Genomic DNA, 21,797 nt, shown 5'->3' on the forward strand with positions numbered 1-21,797 from the left:
AGGTGTAATTAGTTTAAAAATCTGTAATTTGTTTTTTTATTTTCTGTAATTTAGTGGAGTTTTTTTGTGATTTAGCTAATTTAATTTAATTTATTTAATTGTTTTTAATTTAGTTAATTTATTTAATTGTAGTGTAGTGTTATGTGTTAGTGTAACTTAGGTTAGGTTTTATTTTACAGGTCAATTTGTATTTATTTTAGCTAGGTAGTTATTAAATAGTTAATAACTATTCTACCTAGTTAAAATAAATACAAATTTGCCTGTAAAATAAAAAAAAACCCTAAGCTAGATACAATGTAACTATTAGTTATATTGTAGCTAGCTTACGCCTAGATTTAGAGTTTTGTCGGTAAAGACCCGCATAGCTAACGCCGCTTTTTTCCCAATGCACCCTTAAGACAACGCTGGTATTTAGAGTTGTCTGAGGGGCTGCGTTAGGCTCCAAAAAGGGTGCGTTGAGCCTAATGTACCGCCACTTCAACCCTCAATACCAGCGTTGCATACAGTAGCGGTAAGCAGCTAAAACGTGCTCATGCACTATATCCCCATGGGAAACAATGGGGCAGTTTGGGCTGAAAAAAAACTAACACCTGCAAAAAAGCAGCGTTCAGCTCCCAACGCAGCCCCATTGTTTCCTATGCACCTAACACCCTAACATGAACCCCGAGTCTAAACACCCCTAACCTTATACTTAGTAACCCCTAATCTGCTGCCCCCTCTATAGCTAACACCTGCATTATATTATTAACCCCTAATCTGCCGCTCCGGACACCGCCGCAACCTACATTATACCTATGTACCCCTAATCTGCTGCCCCTAACATCGCCAACCCCTATATTATATTTATTAACCCCTAAGCTGCCCCCTCCAATGTCGCCGCTACCTTACCTACACTTATTAACCCCAAATCTGCTGACCGGACCTCGCCGCCACTCTAATAAATGTATTAACCCCTAAACCGCCGCACTCCCGCCTCGCAAACCCTATAATAAATAGTATTAACCCCTAATCTGCCCTCCCTAACATCGCCGCCACCTAACTTCAAGTATTAACCCCTAATCTGCCGTCCGTACCTTGCCGCTACTATAATAAATGTATTAACCTCTAAAGCTGTCTAACCCTAACCCTAACACCCCCCTAAGTTAAATATAATTTTATTCTAACAAAATAAATTAACTCTTATTAAATAAAGTATTCCTATTTAAATCTAAATACTTACCTGTAAAATAAACCTTAATATAGCTACAATATAAAAAATAATTATATTGTAGCTATTTTAAGATTTATATTTATATTACAGGCAACTTTGTATTTATTTTAACTAGGTACAATAGCTATAAAATAGTTATTTACTATTTAATAGCTACCTAGTTAAAACAATTACAAAATTACCAGTAAAATAAATCCTAACCTAAGTTACAATTAAACCTAACACTACACTATCAATAAATTAATTAAATAAATTAACTACAATTACATACAATTAAATAATGTAAACTAAATTACAAAAAAAAAACTAAATTACAAAAAATAAAAAAAGATTACAAGAATTTTAAGCTAATTACACCTACTCTAAGCCCCCTAATAAAATATCAAAGCCCCCCAAAATAAAAAAATTCCCTACCCTAATCTAAATTAAAAAAAGTTAACAGCTCTATTACCTTACCAGCCCTTAAAAGGGCTTTTTGCGGGGCATGCCCCAAAGAAATCAGCTCTTTTGTCTGTAAAAAAAACCCCAATACCACTGCCCAACATTACAACCCACCACCCACATATCCCTACTCTAACCCAAAACCCCCTTAAATAAACCTAACACTACCCCCCTGAAGATCTCTCTACCTTGAGCCGTGTTCACCCAGCCGGGCACCGATGGACCAAAAGAAGACATCCGGAGTGGCAGAAGTCTTCATCCTATCTGGGCAGAAGAGGACATCCGGACCAGCAGACATCTTCATCCAAGCGGCATCTTCTAGCTTCATCCATCCGACGAGGAGCGGCTCCATCTTCAAGACCTCTGGCGCGGAACATCCTTCTTCAACGATGACTACCCGACGAATGAAGGTTCCTTTAAGTGACGTCATCCAAGATGGCGTCCCTCGAATTCCGATTGGCCAAACAGCCAATAGAATGCGAGCTCAATCTTATTGGCTGATTGGATCAGCCAATCCGATTTAACTTGAATCTGATTGGCTGATTCAATCAGCCAATCAGATTTTTCCTAACTTAATTATGATTGGCTGATAGAATCCTATCAGCCAATCGGAATTCGAGGGACCCCATCTTCGATGACGTCACTTAAAGGAACCTTCATTCATCGGGTAGTCGTCGTTTTCTTATTCAGTGCTGGTATTGAAGTGCGGTAAGTGCGGTAAGAAGCACAATTTTGCTCAACGCTCACTTCTTGCCTTTTAATGCTGGGTGTGTCACTCCATCTAACTGCAAGTGTGATTTTGCTTATTTGTAAAACCTGTAATACCAGCGCTGCAGGTAAGTGAGCGGTGAGAAAAAACTGCTCGTTAGCACCGCACAGCCTCTAACGCAAAACTCGTAATCTGGCCGAATGTCTTCTTATCTCCCATCTAATTATCAAATTATGTCAGAGAGAGCCATGTTGGGGGTTGTTTTGGCATGCATATGAGCTGCGATAATAAGATGCGTTCTGCATCTATAAACATGTCTGTGGTGTTCAATTAAGGATACTGTATATACTGATTTCACAACTTAGACTCAGGTTGTGTTATTGAAATCAGGTATAGAGTGTCTTAGGATCTCTTTCCCTTTCAGCTATATAGCTTGAGTCTCTAGCGAGTCAATTGTTTGTAAAGACTGCCTTGGTTGCACTCTCCCGGACTCCTGCTGAACACCTAATATTACCACTGTCTTGGCCAAAAGAGAGCATTTAGATTCTCTAAAGGATACTTATCTGTTGGACGAGTGTGTAGACAAGAATCTTAGGATGTGGATGGCAGTCTTACCGGAGAGTCCACAGGCTGTGTCTAGGTTATGGTGACATGTGACTGGAGCTGTCTGTCACACCAAACATTTTCTTTCATTACTAAGATAGAGCATACAATTTTAAACAACTTTCCATTTTACTTCTATTATCAAAGTTACTTCATTCTCTTGGCATCTTTTGTTGAATGAACAACAATTCTAGCTGAACACATCAGGTGAGAAAATTATAAGCGGCATATATGTGCTGCCACTAATCAGCTGCTAGCTCCCAGTAGTGCTTTGCAGCTCCTGAGCATACCTAGGTATGATTTTAAACAAAGGATACCAAGAGAAGTGTATTGATTATTCACTAATGATTTATGTCATAAATTAAGCATAATTATGCAATTTGCTAGAGGGTCCACTGGGGGCAGTGTGTAGAATTCATTTCCAGGCAGTGACATCATAGACCAACCTACCTGATATAGTACCTCCCATTTTTAGAGTAAATTGAGGGATTTGGAAAAGTCATGTCTTTCTACCATGACCCAGCAAGGATTATGGACTGGAGTTTATGCTGGGCCCAGCTGGCAGGCCCAGAATTTGTACTGTTGTGAGTATTGTTTTGATTCATGGTTGTGTTTATTGTATTGTAATGTGTTATCACTGTGTCAAGTATTGTTTCTGTCTTTTGTCCTAGTATTGTTTTATTGTATTAACTTTTAATATCATTTGCCAAGTAAATTGTCAATTGATATTATACTGTTTTGTGTGTTTTTCTTCCACATATTCGACCATAAAACCAAGAACTAATAAATAATGTTGTAATTCGGTTGCACATTAATTTATTTAATGATATTCAGAAATTATTGATGCCTAACCTAACAAGAAGGAAGCCAATTAGATAATAGAAGTAAATTGGAAAATTTAAAATTGTATGCTGGGCTTCATGTCCTTTTAATTTGCAATCAGACATAAATATTCTTATGACATTGATCATGATTTTGGCTGTGTATGTTTTATAGTTTAAAAGAATGATATGACCTCAGTGGGGTAATCATGCAGTCACTAGAACCCCCAGCATAATATTCCCCCAATAGTGGTCATCCCTCATTTTCTCACCACCACTCTGGCCCAGCCCAGCTCCACCTTGCCCTATCTGCAGACCACCCTGCCTCACCACAGCACAACTCGATCCAGCCCACGGCCACGACATGCCCAGTCTCACTCACCCAAAGCAACTCCACCCACAAATCTGCAGATGGCCTGCTGAAAGTACCCCACCCATATGTAACTTCTGTAGACACCACTGCATGAGCTATATTTTATTTACTTTTTTTTTTAATTAAACCAAAAAAAATGTGTTTATGTGCTAAAAAAATAAAAAATATTTAAAAAGCTGTGAAGAAGCCAATCTTCATTTTGCAAACATGCCAAAGTGAGCTTTCAATTAAAAAAAAACCCCAACAAATTAGTCAATTCCAAAACAAAAAGCATGTAAAAACTGGTGTTTCTGATAGAATGGACAACAGGGGCTCCATTACATATGCGGCATCGCCCGCAAAAGCCACCGCCGCCGTTTTTTATGCGATTTTGTTATACAAGTTAAGCACATATATTTTACCCGTAACCCGCATTTTTTACTCCCATAGACTAACATAGAACTGGCGCACAATTCAGTATCCAATATACAGCGCAAGGACTTATGTGCGCAGAATTCAGAAAATCTACTCTATTCTCATCTTGCCACACATGGCAGGCGCAGCAACCCTTGCACTGACTAACAAAGCAACGTAACTCCCTGGAAGCCTTAACAAACACATACATTTAAGCAGCATCTCAAATAGTTAAAGGGACAGTATACTATAAAATTGTTTTTCTCTTTCCAATTACTTATTTTACTAGCTGCAGAGTATAAAATATATAAAACTTGCTTTTTTAATGTTAATTTGTGTATTTAAAATAGCTGATTTTGTGTTTTGAAGTCACAACCTAATAAAATGGATTAAGTTTGTAGGTATAATTAGATCTCATTACTTTATCACATTGAGTACATATACATGCTTCTTTACTTTATATTTGTTCTTAAACCAATCACCAATACTTGGAGAGAACAATGGAAAATTATAATTGTATTACCTTATCTCTTCTAGAACCCACTGGGAATGTAATTTATTCTACTGGCTGTGTTAACACAGCTTGGCCTTGAGGCTAAACTATTTAAAGGGACAGTCAAGGCCAAAGAAAACTTTCATGTTTCAAATAGGGCATGTCATTTTAACCCCTTAACGACCGACGACGTATGCCATACGTCCTCAAAAAAAAAGCACTTAACGACCGAGGACGTATGGCATACGTCGTCGGTTTAACAGAGCACTGGAAGCGATCGAAATCGCTTCCAGCTGCTCTAACAGTATTGCAGTCTTGCCTTGAGGTCTAGGCATCCTGCAATACTGTTCCCGAGTGCCGGGACTGGATTGATCACTCCCCCACGAGTGATCACTTCCGGTTTCGCTCCACGTGGAGCCCGGCAGTGTTTCAGAGCATCGGAAGCGATCGGACACGCTTCCGATGCTCTGCTTGTGTGCTAAGTGCCTCGGTGGGTCGAGGCACTTAGATATTTGTAAAATAAAAGTAAAAAAATAAAAAAAAAAAAAACGAATAAAATAAAAAAAAGCCCTAAATAGCCCCCCCCCCTCCCCCTTCACTAGGCATCCAAGATGGCGATGCCCAGTGCATCATGGGGCCTCTGGGGGTGTCCCTAGCCTGCATCATCATAGGGGCAAGCTAGGGTCACCCAATCTGAGCCTCCCACCCTAAAAAAAAAAATAATAATAAAATACCCCATTTGTCTGATCATGTCAATATTTGTAAATATTGACTTTGATCAGTGTGGATCTCCCTCCCTCTCCTCACTTGCTATTTTGTTGGAGAGAGAGAGAGACCTGTATTTAGCAGAGAGAGAGATTTATTTATTTTATTTGTTAAAAAATATAGAACCAAAGGCTCTTTTCAGAGCCATTAACCCCTAGCTTGCCAGTGATCACTATATATCACTGGCAGTAACATAGGTGCACTTTTTTTTTGCTGCATTTTGCTGTCTGTGCATTTTTTTAGGGGTTAATTTTGTTGTTGTAATTTTTTAAAAACCCAAAGGCTCTTTTCAGAAACATTTAGTTAATTTAATTTAATTTTCAGAGCCATTAACCCCTAGCTTGCCAGTGATCACTATATATCACTGGCAGTAGCATAGGTGCACTTTTTTTTTGCTGCATTTTGCTGTCTGTGCATTTTTTTAGGGGTTAATTTTGTTGTTGTAATTTTTTAAAAACCCAAAGGCTCTTTTCAGAAACATTTAGTTGATTTAATTTAATTTTCAGAGCCATTAACCCCTAGCTTGCCAGTGATCGCTATAAATCACTGGCAGTTGCATAGCTGTACTTTTTTGCTGTCTGCGCATTTTTTTAGGGGTTAATTTTGTTGTTGTAATTTTTTAAAAACCCAAAGGCTCTTTTCAGAAACATTTAGTTAATTTAATTTAATTTTCAGAGCCATTAACCCCTAGCTTGCCAGTGATCGCTATAAATCACTGGCAGTTGCATAGCTGTACTTTTTTGCTGTCTGTGCATTTTTTTAGGGGTTAATTTTGTTGTTGTAATTTTTTAAAAACCCAAAGGCTCTTTTCAGAAACATTTAGTTAATTTAATTTAATTTTCAGAGCCATTAACCCCTAGCTTGCCAGTGATCGCTATAAATCACTGGCAGTAGCATAGCTGTACTTTTTTGCTAGTTAATTTAGTTAATTAATTTAGTTAATTTAATTTAATTTTCAGAGCCATTAACCCCTAGCTTGCCAGTGATCGCTATAAATCACTGGCAGTTGCATAGCTGTACTTTTTTGCTGTCTGTGCATTTTTTTAGGGGTTAATTTTGTTGTTGTAATTTTTTAAAAACCCAAAGGCTCTTTTCAGAAACATTTAGTTAATTTAATTTAATTTTCAGAGCCATTAACCCCTAGCTTGCCAGTGATCGCTATAAATCACTGGCAGTAGCATAGCTGTACTTTTTTGCTAGTTAATTTAGTTAATTAATTTAGTTAATTTAATTTAATTTTCAGAGCCATTAACCCCTAGCTTGCCAGTGATCGCTATAAATCACTGGCAGTTGCATAGCTGTACTTTTTTGCTGTCTGTGCATTTTTTTAGGGGTTAATTTTGTTGTTGTAATTTTTTAAAAACCCAAAGGCTCTTTCAGAAACATTTAGTTAATTTAATTTAATTTTCAGAGCCATTAACCCCTAGCTTGCCAGTGATCGCTATAAATCACTGGCAGTAGCATAGCTGTACTTTTTTGCTAGTTAATTTAGTTAATTAATTTAGTTAATTTAATTTTTTTTAGTAATTGTTTTCTGTGACAGATACAAAAATGTCACAGAAAAGATATAGTGCTGAGGAGGCGTATGCCATCCTTGCGTCAGAGTCAGATGCCTCTATTTCTGACTCAGACCCCAATTTTGACCCTGCCATGTGCTCAGATACATCACTAGATGCAGTCTCAACTGATAGTGATGTATCTGTGGCTGCTAGCCCCCCTGCCAGCCCCCCTGCTACCCCCCCTGCCAGCCCCCCTGCTAGCCCCCCTGCCAGAAGGAGGCGTGTTGCTGCCATTGCTGCTGAAGAGTGGGTAACGCCTCATCTCCAGAGACCAGATATCCCACCCTTCACAGCAAATGCTGGCATAAATATAGATGTGGCAGGTTTTAGCCCCCAGCAGTTTCTGGAAATGTTTCTGGGCGATGATATATTGGGGAACATTGTCGCCCAAACTAATTTATATGCCCATCAGTTCCGTGCTGCAAAGCCTGGAACATATTTGGCAAAGCAGCAATGGGCCCCCATCAATGTGCCAGAATTCAAAAAATTCTGGGCATTGACTATGCTGATGGGCATCATAAAGAAACCCTCCATTCGCTCCTACTGGAGTACTAGCCCCATCTGCTCTACCCCCATTTTCTCCCAGACTATGTCGAGGAAGAGGTATGAAATGATTCTGCATTTCATGCACTTCAGCGACAACAGCCTGTGCCCCCCTAGGGAGCATCCCCAATTTGACAGGCTGTATAAAATCCGCCCCCTGATAACCCACTTTTCTGCCAGGTTTGCAGAGGCTTATACACCTGGAAGGAATATATGCGTTGATGAATCCCTAATGAAGTATAAGGGAAGGCTGGGATTCAAGCAGTATATTCCTTCCAAACGCTCCAGATATGGGGTAAAGGTGTATAAGCTCTGTGACAGCGAGACTGGGTATACTCAGGCCTTCCGGGTGTATGAGGGAAAGGATAGCCACCTTGACCCTCCAGGTTGCCCAGAACATATGGGAACCACTGGCAAGATTGTCTGGGACCTGATATTACCCCTAATGAACAAAGGGTATCACTTGTACTTAGGCAATTTTTATACAAGTGTCCTTTTGTTCAAGCTACTGTATTGCTTTGATACAGTAGCTTGCGGTACAATTAAAAAGAACCGCGCAGGTTTCCCAGGACAGCTTGTACGCACCCGGCTACGAAGGGGGGAGACCTCAGCTCTGCGCCAAGAGGAGCTGTTGGCACTGAAGTACAGAGACAAGAAGGATGTATACCTTCTTACCACCATCCACACAGAGAGGACGGTGGCGGTTTCTGTACGTGGCAGAGCTGAGATCATAAGGAAGCCAGTGTGCATCAAGTCTTATAACCGGCATATGGGTGGGGTTGATCTGGCTGATCAGCTGCTGCAGCCCTACCTAATTATGCGGAAGACAAGGGCCTGGTACAAAAAGGTTGCAATTTACCTAATGCAGATTGCAACCCACAACACTTTTTTGTTGTTCAAAAAAGCAAACCCCAGAGTTAAAAATACTTTTTTACAGTTTCAGCTCCAGATTATTACGGGGATTTTGTACCATGATGCACCTGCTCCCCGGGCGGTGATGGGAGAGAGCAGAGTTGGGGCTACCCATTTTATTTTTAAAATCCCCCCTACTGCCACAAAGCAGAAACCACAAAAAAAATGCAGAGTCTGTACCAAGAGGGGGAAGAGAAGGGACACCATATATTACTGTCCTGATTGCCCTGGACAGCCTGCACTCTGCATTGGGGACTGCTTCAAGCGGTACCATACAATGGTCAATTTTTAAAAAAATAAATACATTTGCTGTTACATATATATATATATATAATTTTTTTTTGGTTATGTTTACAGTTAGATGTTTTTTTGTTTTTTTTTACTTTTACTGTGCCAGATTTTTACATTTCACTACTCTATTTTTTTCTAAAATTGGGCCTGTTTTTTTTTTAACCAAAACCCCTGTCAAACCTATGCATGGGGGACATAGGTGTTCTCAGGGTGCCTTGCAGAAAACAACCTGAAGTATGTTTTTGTAATAACTTACAACAGTCTCTCCTAAATTATAGTCAAAAAGCAATGTGTCTGTAAAAATGAAAATTGAAAAATTACCACCATACACTTTCTCCAATTTTTTGGGCTAAAACGGTTGCTTCAAAGGCATCAAAGCACACCATATACAATACCTTGGGGTGTCAACATTTAAAAAATATACACTTTGAATGCAATAAATAAAAGTGGGGTATGCGATAGGCCCCAAACTAAAGATAGGCCTATCAGAAGAAATACTCTCATTTTTAATAACTAAAATCACAAGTCATAAAATTGTAACATAACCTTCCCAAAATCCTGGCAAACCTATGCATGGGGGGCATAGGTGTACTCAGGGTGCCTTGCAGAAAACAACCTGAAGTATTCTTTTGCAATAACTTACAGCAATCTCTCCTAAATCATAGTCAAAAAGCAATGTGTCTGTAAAAATGAAAATTGAAAAATTACCACCATATACTTTCTCCAATTTTTTGGGCTAAAACGGTTGCTTCAAAGGCATCAAAGCACACCATATACAATACCTTGGGGTGTCAACATTTAAAAAATATACACTTTGAATGCAATAAATAAAAGTGGGGTATGTGATAGGCCCCAAACTAAAGATAGGCCTATCAGAAGAAATACTCTCATTTTTAATAACTAAAATCATGTAACATAACCTTCCCAAAATCCTGGCAAACCTATGCATGGGGGGCATAGGTGTACTCAGGGTGCCTTGCAGAAAACAACCTGAAGTATTCTTTTGCAATAACTTACAACAATCTCTCCTAAATCATAGTAAAAAAGCAATGTGTCTGTAACAATGAAAATTGAAAAATTACCACCATATACTATCTCCAATTTTTTGGGCTAAAACGGTTGCATCAAAGTCATCAAACCACTCCATGTATAATACCTTGGGGGGTCAACTTTTTAAATATAATCACATTTATGGAAAACAAATAAATTGGGGTATGTTAAAAGACCCCCAAAAAAGACGATAGGCAAAGAAAATATGTTAAATGTGAAAAAAAATCACAAACACATGTCAGACATTTGGCATTGCACCGCCCAAACAAGCCACCAAACCTATGCATAGGTGGTATCACTGAACTCAAGAGATGTTGGTGACCACATATTGGTGTCTTCTTTGGTAGTAACACATAACAGGAGCTGTGAATCCATGTCTAAAGTACAATGTATGTGAAAAATAACACAAAGAAATGAATGCCCAATAGTTTGACAAAGACTAGTGGTTGAATTAGTGTATGGAAAGTGTTAAAACACCTGCATTTGAAATACCCTAGGATGTCTACTTTTCAAAAATATATGGTTTTATGGGGGTAAATTACATTGGCCGGCTTCAGAAATGTCTTAAATAGAACATGGGTGCATGGGATGTGAAAATGGGAAGTGTAAAAAATGGAATGCGCTTCCTAAAAATAAGGCCTTCTAGCCCCCAGAGAACCCAACACACCTATACATGGGTGGTATCACTGTACTCAGGAGATGTTGTTGAACACATATTGAGGTGTTTTTTGGCAGTAACACATAACAGGAACTGAGAATCCATGCCTAAAGTACAATGTGTGTGAAAAATAACACAAAAAAATGACTACCCAAAAGTTTGACAAAGACTGGTGGTTAAATAAGTTCATGGAAAGTGTGAAAATACCAGCATTTCAAATACCCTAGGGGGTCTACTTCTCAAAAATATATGGTTTTATGGGGGTAAATTTAATTGACCGGCTTCAGAAATGTCCCAAATAGGACATGGGTGCATGATGACCGATGTGAAAATTCCAAGTTGAAAAACTGGAATGCGCTTCCTAAAAATAAGGCCTTCTAGCCCCCAGAGAACCCAAACACACCTATACATGGGTGGTATCACTGTACTCAGGAGATGTTGTTGAACACATATTGAGGTGTTTTTTGGCAGTAACACATAACAGGAACTGAGAATCCATGCCTAAAGTACAATGTGTGTGAAAAATAACACAAAAAAATGACTACCCAAAAGTTTGACAAAGACTGGTGGTTAAATAAGTTCATGGAAAGTGTGAAAATACCAGCATTTCAAATACCCTAGGGGGTCTACTTCTCAAAAATATATGGTTTTATGGGGGTAAATTTCATTGACCGGCTTCAGAAATGTCCCAAATAGGACATGGGTGCATGATGACCGATGTGAAAATTCCAAGTTGAAAAACTGGAATGCGCTTCCTAAAAATAAGGCCTTCTAGCCCCCAGAGAACCCAACACACCTATATATGGGTGGTATCACTGTACTCAGGAGATGTTGTTGAACACATATTGAGGTGTTTTTGGCAGTAACACATAACAGGAACTGAGAATCCATGCCTAAAGTACAATGTGTGTGAAAAATAACACAAAAAAATGACTACCCAAAAGTTTGACAAAGACTGGTGGTTAAATAAGTTCATGGAAAGTGTGAAAATACCAGCATTTCAAATACCCTAGGGGGTCTACTTCTCAAAAATATATGGTTTTATGGGGGTAAATTTCATTGACCGGCTTCAGAAATGTCCCAAATAGGACATGGGTGCATGATGACCGATGTGAAAATTCCAAATTGAAAAACTGGAATGCGCTTCCTAAAAATAAGGCCTTCTAGCCCCCAGAGAACCCAACACACCTATACATAGGTGGTATCACTGTACTCAGGAGATGTTGTTGAACACATATTGAGGTGCTTTTTGGCAGTAACACATAACAGGAACTGAGAATCCATGCCTAAAGTACAATGTGTGTGAAAAATAACACAAAAAAATGACTACCCAAAAGTTTGACAAAGACTGGTGGTTGAATTAGTGCATGGAAAGTGTTAAAATACCAGCATTTGAAATACCCTAGGGTGTCTTCTTTTCAAAAATATATGGTTTGATGGGGGTAAATTCCATTGGCCAGCTTCAGAAATGTCCCAAATAGGACATGGGTGCATGATGACCGACGTGAAAATTCCAAGTTGAAAAACTGGAATGCGCTTCCTAAAATTAAGGCCTTTTTTTGCCCCCAGAGAACCCGACACACCTATACATGGGTGGTATCACTGTACTCAGGAGATGTTGTTGAACACATATTGAGGTGTTTTTTTGGCAGTAACACATAACAGGAACTGAGAATCCATGCCTAAAGTACAATGTGTGTGAAAAATAACACCAAAAAATGACTACCCAAAAGTTTGACAAAGACTGGTGGTTGAATTAGTGCATGGAAAGTGTTAAAATACCAGCATTTGAAATACCCTAGGGTGTCTACTTTTCAAAAATATATGGTTTGATGGGGGTAAATTCCATTGGCCAGCTTCAGAAATGTCCCAAATAGGACATGGGTGCATGATGACCGATGTGAAAATTCCAAGTTGAAAAACTGGAATGCGCTTCCTAAAATTAAGGCCTTTTAGCCCCCAGAGAACCCGACACACCTATACATGGGTGGTATCACTGTACTCAGGAGATGTTGTTGAACACATATTGAGGTGTTTTTTGGCAGTAACACATAACAGGAACTGAGAATCCATGCCTAAAGTACAATGTGTGTGAAAAATAACACAAAAAAATGACTACCCAAAAGTTTGACAAAGACTGGTGGTTGAATTAGTGCATGGAAAGTGTTAAAATACCAGCATTTGAAATACCCTAGGGTGTCTACTTTTCAAAAATATATGGTTTGATGGGGGTAAATTCCATTGGCCAGCTTCAGAAATGTCCCAAATAGGACATGGGTGCATGATGACCGATGTGAAAATTCCAAGTTGAAAAACTGGAATGCGCTTCCTAAAATTAAGGCCTTTTAGCCCACAGAGAACCCGACACACCTATACATGGGTGGTATCACTGTACTCAGGAGATGTTGTTGAAAACATATTGAGGTGTTTTTTGGCAGTAACACATAACAGGAACTGAGAATCCATGCCTAAAGTACAATGTGTGTGAAAAATAACACAAAATAATGACTACCCAAAAGTTTGACAAAGACTGGTGGTTGAATTAGTGCATGGAAAGTGTTAAAATACAAGCATTTGAAATACCCTAGAGTGTCTACTTTTCAAAAATATATGGTTTGATGAGGGTAAATTCCATTGACCAGCTTCAGAAATGTCCCAAATAGGACATGGGTGCATGATGACCGATGTGAAAATTCCAAGTTGAAAAACTGGAATGCGCTTCCTAAAATTAAGGCCTTTTAGCCCCCAGAGAACCCGACACACCTATACATGGGTGGTATCACTGTACTCAGGAGATGTTGTTGAACACATATTGAGGTGTTTTTTGGCAGTAACACATAACAGGAACTGAGAATCCATGCCTAAAGTACAATGTGTGTGAAAAATAACACAAAATAATGACTACCCAAATGTTTGACAAAGACTAGTGGTTGAATTAGTGCATGGAAAGTGTTAAAATACAAGCATTTGAAATACCCTAGGGTGTCTACTTTTCAAAAATATATGGTTTGATGGGGGTAAATTCCATTGACCAGCTTCAGAAATGTCCCAAATAGGACATGGGTGCATGATGACCGATGTGAAAATTCCAAGTTGAAAAACTGGAATGCGCTCCCTAAAAATAAGAGCTTTTAGCCCCCCGAGAACCCAACACACCTATACATGGGTGGTATCACTATACCCAGGAGATGCTGCTGAAGACATATGAGGGTGTTATTTGGCAGTAACCCTTAATATTATCAGTAAATGTATTCTTAAATTGCTATTTTGTCAAAAAATCTAATTATTTTTTTTCCCCCCCAAACTTTGGCATAGATTGGTGGTAAAATGGTTGCATGAAAAAAGTCAAAATACCCCAAGTTTAATACCTTAGGTTGTTTTCTTTTTAAAAATATATACATTTGAAGGGTTATTCAGGGATTCATGACAGATATTGGTGTTACAATGTAACTATCGCCAATTTTGAAAAAACATGGTTTTGAAATAGCAAAGTGCTACTTGTACTTATTGCCCTATAACTTGCAAAAAAAGCAAAGAACATGTAAACATTGGTTATTTATAAACTCAAGACAAAATTTAGAAACTGTTTAGCATTGGTATTTTATGGTGGTTGTAGATGTGTAAGAGATTTTGGGGCTCAAAGTTAGAAAAAGTGCATTTTTTTTTCATTTTTTCCTCATATTTTATATTTTTTTTATAGTAAATTATAAGATATGATGAAAATAATCATATCTTTAGAAAGTCAATTTAATGGCGAGAAAAACAGTATTAAAAAGGAAATGTAAACTGGCACTACACACATATGCTAAGTAAGGAAAAGAATCTGTGAAACAGATTCCGGTGCTGTCCCTTAAATTAATATTAACAGGAGAGAGACAGAAAAGACAGGGACTTAAATAGCACTCATCCTTACTAATTATTCGATATAAAATTAATATACTTTAATATTAGAAATTAAAAATAGGGTAGTACATCCCTAATAAATCCTAAACCCACTACCATAGATACAAAAAGCAAAAACAAACACCAAACCGACAGTCACTTTTCTGTTTCCTGGCCGATAACAGGAGACGTCGGCATCAGGTGGCTGAAGTGACTGTACAGTATTGGAGTAAAGTAATTAAAACAAACGCGTTTCGGCTAATATATAGCCTTTATCAATGCTATACTTTACAGTGTCAAATCGTTTAAGCCGAAGCTCAAGCGTGTATGGCCTTATATACTGGTCTATAGCTTCACAAACCGCCAATCCAAAGTGTCAAGAGGGAAACGCCTACGTATTGTCCAATTGTATTGTGCGGCCAGAAAACACCCTCCGTTTTGACTACTGTGTATGGCTAAGGAGTGTTACTTCCGCTATAACCTACACGCTCATTGGATGACTAAAAAGACCTATCACATGTGCCTGATTCTATGGTACCAATGTTGCGATCATAATGTCCTGTCAGGGAAACAAAAATATGCTTTTAAACACGATCGGTTATTTATAAAGCATCACTATGTGACACAACTGTATCATGTGGATGAATTAGTAACGATCGTGATAAGCATAACAGTACACTGATGCGGACGTCTTAAAAACAACCAAATTACATCAGGATCCAACTGAACACACTATAAGTTTGTCAGATACAGGAACATACCAATTATAGTTATTTATATATTACTGGAGTATCCTATATCGTAAAAAGTGCGACTTAGTATTATATTAATAAATTACAATTGGATTTCAGGTTAGATGGTAAATATTAAGACTATGATCATATGCCTGAGCAGCAGTGTCAGTATGTAACATTAAAGCTTTTTTATAATTGACATTTTTCACTAAGAACACAGTATCATTCCTACTTTTAACAGTAATGCAGATAATTGTGTACATCCCTTTATACTCGTATCCATATGAGTAGTATTAATGAATTTACGAGGATATTAAAATCACTTCCGAGTAGGACTGCATCTGTATGTATGAGGATATTTAGATATATGTATATAGTGATCATTAATTCAATAATTCAAAGTATGTAAGGTATGTTACAGCTGACATAAGCTCAATATAATGCCATTATGGGTCATGTCATTAAGATACCAACATAACCGTAATGGACTCGGTTACCATATATAAAAAGGGGCATTAGGTGGTCTAAAAGTCATCCAATTAGATATACACCCAGTAATTATTGTACTCATTCATACCATTAGGCATGACGGTATTCAGATTAAAAACCCACTTAGTTTCCATCTGTAATAATTTATTCTCTGTACTTCCCCCTCTTATTCCAGGCTTAAGTCTTTCCAAACCCCAACATTTTAAAGCATTGGTTTTTCCATTATGGGCATGTAGAAAGTGTCTCGCGACACTTGTGATTTGTTTATGTCTATCCACATCCCTCTGGGCAGTCCTTATATTACTAAGATGTTCTGTAATACGTGTTCCCATACTCCTTGTTGTCATGCCAACATAGTATAAATTACAGCTGCAAGAGATACAGTAGATGACATTAGTGCTCTGGCAGTTAATATGTTGTCTAATTTTACACGTATTACCAAATCTATCCACTATTGTTTGTTTTTTAACCATATGCTGGCATATTGAACAGTGCCCACATGCGATAGAACCCTCATATATAGGTGATTTGTTAGCATTTCTGTCATAATGGCTTGTTATAAGCGTATCCCTGATATTGTTTGCTCGCCTATATGTTAATAGAGGTCTATCTGGTAGCAATGGTTTCAATAGTTCGTCTCTGGTAAGGACATGCCAATGTTGTTGTAAAATGTTGGTAATTTTATCACTTTGTGTGGAATATGTAGTGATACATCGCAGGGGAGTATTGTTTTCTTTAACTTTAGGAGTTAATAACTCTCTCCTGTCCTTTTGAAGTGCTCTGTTATAGGCTTTAGCCAATGATTTTCTAGAGTAGCCTCTTTCAAGTAGTCTCTTTCTTAGATCATGTGCAGCTTTTTTGAAACTGTCTAATGTACTACAATTTCTACGCAGGCGAGTATATTCCCCCATGGGTAACCCTTTGATTGTTGCAGGATGATGGTAACTGCTTGCATGTAGTATATTGTTAGTAGACGTGGGCTTTCTGTATGCATTTGTTTCAATTGAGCTGCCTTTCTTGTGGATAGTAAGATCTAGAAATTCTACTTTAGATTTTTGTATAGTAGATGTTAAAAATAATCCAAATGGATTATCATTAAGGATATCAATGAAATCTGTGAGGAGGTTCTCAGGGCCATTCCATATAAATAGAATGTCATCTATATATCTGGACCAGTGGGAGACATATTGGGTAAAGTGTTTTAGGTTTTCATTAAACACTACTGTTTCCTCCCACCAGCCCAGATATATATTCGCATATGTGGGTGCACATGAGGTGCCCATGGCAGTCCCACAAATCTGCAAATAGAATTTATCATCGAAAACGAAGAAGTTGTGGGTTAATATAAATTCTATCATATTAAGCAGAAATTCTTTAACCTCCTCACTCATACTGGTGTTTTTGTTTAGATAGTATGAAACCGCTTTACACCCCCAGTGTGTTTTTATACTGGTGTAGAGTGATTCTACATCGCATGACACTAATACAGAATTAGTATCAATACTGATCTCATTGATTTTATTAAGTAGATGCATTGTGTCTCGGGTATGAGATGGTAATGAATCTACAATATATCTTAAACGTGCATCTACATATTTGCTTGCTTTTTCTGTGAGGGAGCCGATCCCAGACACTATCGGCCTTCCTGGTGGCTTGTGTATGTCTTTATGTATTTTCGGCAGCAAATATAATGTGGCTGTTTTTGGTTCTTTGACTTCTAGAAATTTGTATTCCTTTTGATCTATAATTCCATTAGTAAAGGCTGAATGAATAAGTGTATTATAACTATTCAAAAACATATCTGTAGGGTTACACAGAAGTGCCTTATAATTTGAAGGGTTATTTAGTTGGCGTGATGCTTCCTCACGATACATAGTATCTGGCCAAATAACAATATTACCTCCCTTGTCACTATTCTTTATTTGTATTCCTTTCATATTTTTTAGCTGTTTTAGTGCCAAACATTCTCCCTTTGTCAGGTTGTGATTAGTATCTCCATCATTACCTTGTATTTCTAGGATGTCTTGGCATACTAAATTAAGAAAGGTTAATGTGTTATGTGACGTGGTGTTAGGGGGTACAAATTTGGATTTGGCTTTGAGAATTTTACGCCAGCTACTATTATCCTCTTCAGAAGTAGTACTAATGGTTTGATCTAAAAGGGCAATTAAATCATTGATAGCCGTTTGATCACTAGCATTTAGGGTGTTGGTTTCTGAGTTACTAAAGTATTTCTTCAAAAGAATTTTGCGAGTAAAAAGGTGTATATCTTTAATGGCTTCGAATTTGTTGAATTTAGGTGTGGGTATGAACGACAGGCCTCTTTTTAGGACTGATATCTGATCATTAGTAAGAGTTAAATTAGAAAGATTAATAATATTAAGTTCAGGACTATTTACTTCTTCTTGTGTTGTGGTTTGTAATTGAACCTGACTTGTCTCCTGGTTCTGGGTTTTGTGCTTGCGGCCCCTTCGTGTTCTACGCCTAAAGGGATGTTTGTATTGTTCACTTTATGAGGTACAATTCTATTTTTCAAGATAGTTTTTGGTAGAGTCTCACCATCAGAAACTTCAGCATCAGTACTATCTCCTTCCTTATGTGAATTGTCTATATCTAGACTGGCTGTTTTGTTCTGACCCCATGTGTATATTGTGTCTGAGGAATAGTCATTGAGGTCCCTGTCAATTTTGCGTTCTTTCCTTTCAGAGATATACCGTGCAAATTTCTCAACCTCTCCTTTGGTTTTATTAATATAATACTAAGTCGCACTTTTTACGATATAGGATACTCCAGTAATATATAAATAACTATAATTGGTATGTTCCTGTATCTGACAAACTTATAGTGTGTTCAGTTGGATCCTGATGTAATTTGGTTGTTTTTAAGACGTCCGCATCAGTGTACTGTTATGCTTATCACGATCGTTACTAATTCATCCACATGATACAGTTGTGTCACATAGTGATGCTTTATAAATAACCGATCGTGTTTAAAAGCATATTTTTGTTTCCCTGACAGGACATTATGATCGCAACATTGGTACCATAGAATCAGGCACATGTGATAGGTCTTTTTAGTCATCCAATGAGCGTGTAGGTTATAGCGGAAGTAACACTCCTTAGCCATACACAGTAGTCAAAACGGAGGGTGTTTTCTGGCCGCACAATACAATTGGACAATACGTAGGCATTTCCCTCTTGACACTTTGGATTGGCGGTTTGTGAAGCTATAGACCAGTATATAAGGCCATACACGCTTGAGCTTCGGCTTAAACGATTTGACACTGTAAAGTATAGCATTGATAAAGGCTATATATGAGCCGAAACGCGTTTGTTTTAATTACTTTACTCCAATACTGTACAGTCACTTCAGCCACCTGATGCCGACGTCTCCTGTTATCGGCCAGGAAACAGAAAAGTGACTGTCGGTTTGGTGTTTGTTTTTGCTTTTTGTATCTATGGTAGTGGGTTTAGGATTTATTAGGGATGTACTACCCTATTTTTAATTTCTAATATTAAAGTATATTAATTTTATATCGAATAATTAGTAAGGATGAGTGCTATTTAAGCCCCTGTCTTTTCTGTCTCTCTCCTGTTGAGAAAAACAGTATATAATATGTGTGGGTACAGTAAATGAGTAAGAGGAAAATTACAGTTAAACACAAACATCGCAGAAATGCAAAAATAGCCTTGGTCCCAGATGGTCAACAAATTGAAAAGTGGTCTGGTCACTAAGGGGTTAATCAACTTCCAATTTAATTTTATCACCAATTTTGCTTTGTTCTCTTGGAATTCTTAGTTGAAAGCTAAACCTAGGAAGGCTCATATGATAATTTCTAAGACCTTGAAGGCCGCCTCTTATCAAATGCTTTTTCATTTGTTTTTTCACAACAGGGGAGAGCTAGTTCATGTAAACCATATAGATAACATTGTGATCACGCCTGTGGATTGTGGCAGACACTGCACTAATTAGCTAAAATGAAAGTCAATAGATAATAAATAAAATGTCATGTGATCAGGGGGCTGTCAGAAGCTTAAATACAAGTTATTCACAGTGGTAAAAAGTATATTAATATAACAGTGTTAGTTATGCACAACTGGGAAATGGGTAATAAAGGGATTATCTATATTTTAAAACAACACAGATTCTGGTGTTGACTGTCCCTTTAAGGATGGGTGGGGATACCACAGGAAAATACTTGTAAACAATTTAATACACTGCAGCAGGTAAAGTGGACCATTGGGACCAAATTAAAGGGAAGAACATTTTTGAGTAAAATGTCCCTTTAAACCTTGCTGCCCACTTAATTATTATAATCAATATTCCTCCTCTGCAATTGTGTCAAACCAATCACAAACAGCACAACCTCTCACCTGCAGCCTTAAAACACCTGACAATGCACACCCTACCAGTAAGATCAGTATTATATATACCCATGTGTCAATTTATATTGAATGTGAGATACATTGATTTACATCTTAGAAGTGAATATTACTATATGTACCCTTCATACACAACTATGTGGATGAGAGTTATGGTACAAGAATATGTCATAAACATGATAATATTACCTGTTTTAATTGCCATTTCAACACAGGTCATATTATATGTTTTAACAATATTAGTGTAATTAAACACCTCACATGGATGTGTATGACAATTACATGGTAGATAACAGAGGACAAGGTTTATGGTGAACATAATAATATGTATTTATTTATTGGCTGAGGGAGATGAGGTCCCTGTAGTGGATTGCCTTGTTATCCTTGTTTTAGCAGATTCTGGTGTTTCTGCTGGTGTGCTGACCACAGATGATAGGCTGGAGGCAGTGTCCTGCTGGTGTGTAAAGTGCTCAACCAACACACTCAAGAGTTGATTTTGTTCTCTCCATCTATTGTCCATCTGCATCTGCATATCAGACAGAATTAGCATCATCTGTGACTGGTTTTGAACACTTGCACTTAACAATGCTGCCATGTCCATCTACAGCTCTATGCTACATTTGTGTAACCTCTCTTGGCAACTGAAGAACTTCTCTTGACCTCTTTGTATGCTCTCAGTGCTTGTGACTAGCCTCCTCTGGAGTGCAATGTATTCCTCACCCAGGGAAGAATACAATGCATCAACAGGCTCTTGAGCAACAGGGCTGGCAGTTGTTTGAGGGGCAGGTTCAGCTGTATCTTCTGCTGCTTGAAGGTCAGGTTCAGCTGTATCTTCTGCTGCTTGAGGGGCAGCTGTAGTTTCTGCTGTATTTCCATTTGCAGATGTTGGAGCTCGTCCTATGGAAACGGATGGTGGAGCTCGTCCCATGGAACAGGATGGTGGAGTTTGTCCCATGGAAGAGGATAGTAGAGCTCGTCCCATGGAAGAGGATGGTCGAGCTTGTCTTATGGAAGAGGATGGTGGAGCTCTCATGGATGTTTGGTGGACCCACTGATGACAAGTGTGTGACCTCTACAATCGGCACTTCTTGTGACATAGTCTGTGGGTAATATCCATGACTGACATGAGATTGTGTTGTGGGGGATGTAAATACATGGACCTTTTGTGGCTGTCTTGGCTCCCCCTCAAAACCAAAGGAAGGATATTCCTTTCCAGGGGTCATATGACAATATCAGTGATATCACTTATGGGTTCTCAACTGAAGCCATCCAACCATGCTCATGCCTGGGAGCATACTGTTCATGCGGTTGCCTGAAGACTGGTGGTGGTGGTGGTGGCATGGCTGTTTGTATCCTTGTGACAGGAGGTTCTGTGGAGGAGTTAAAGAATGAGAGGGATTAGTACAGTCAGATGTATGTCCATGTGGGCATACAGTGTACATTTATACATGCTAGGGCCTATACTGATTCTCATGTAAAACTCTATAAC

Source organism: Bombina bombina, chromosome 2 (genome assembly GCF_027579735.1).
Source record: "Bombina bombina isolate aBomBom1 chromosome 2, aBomBom1.pri, whole genome shotgun sequence".
In the NCBI taxonomy this organism is placed as follows: Eukaryota; Metazoa; Chordata; class Amphibia; order Anura; family Bombinatoridae; genus Bombina; species Bombina bombina.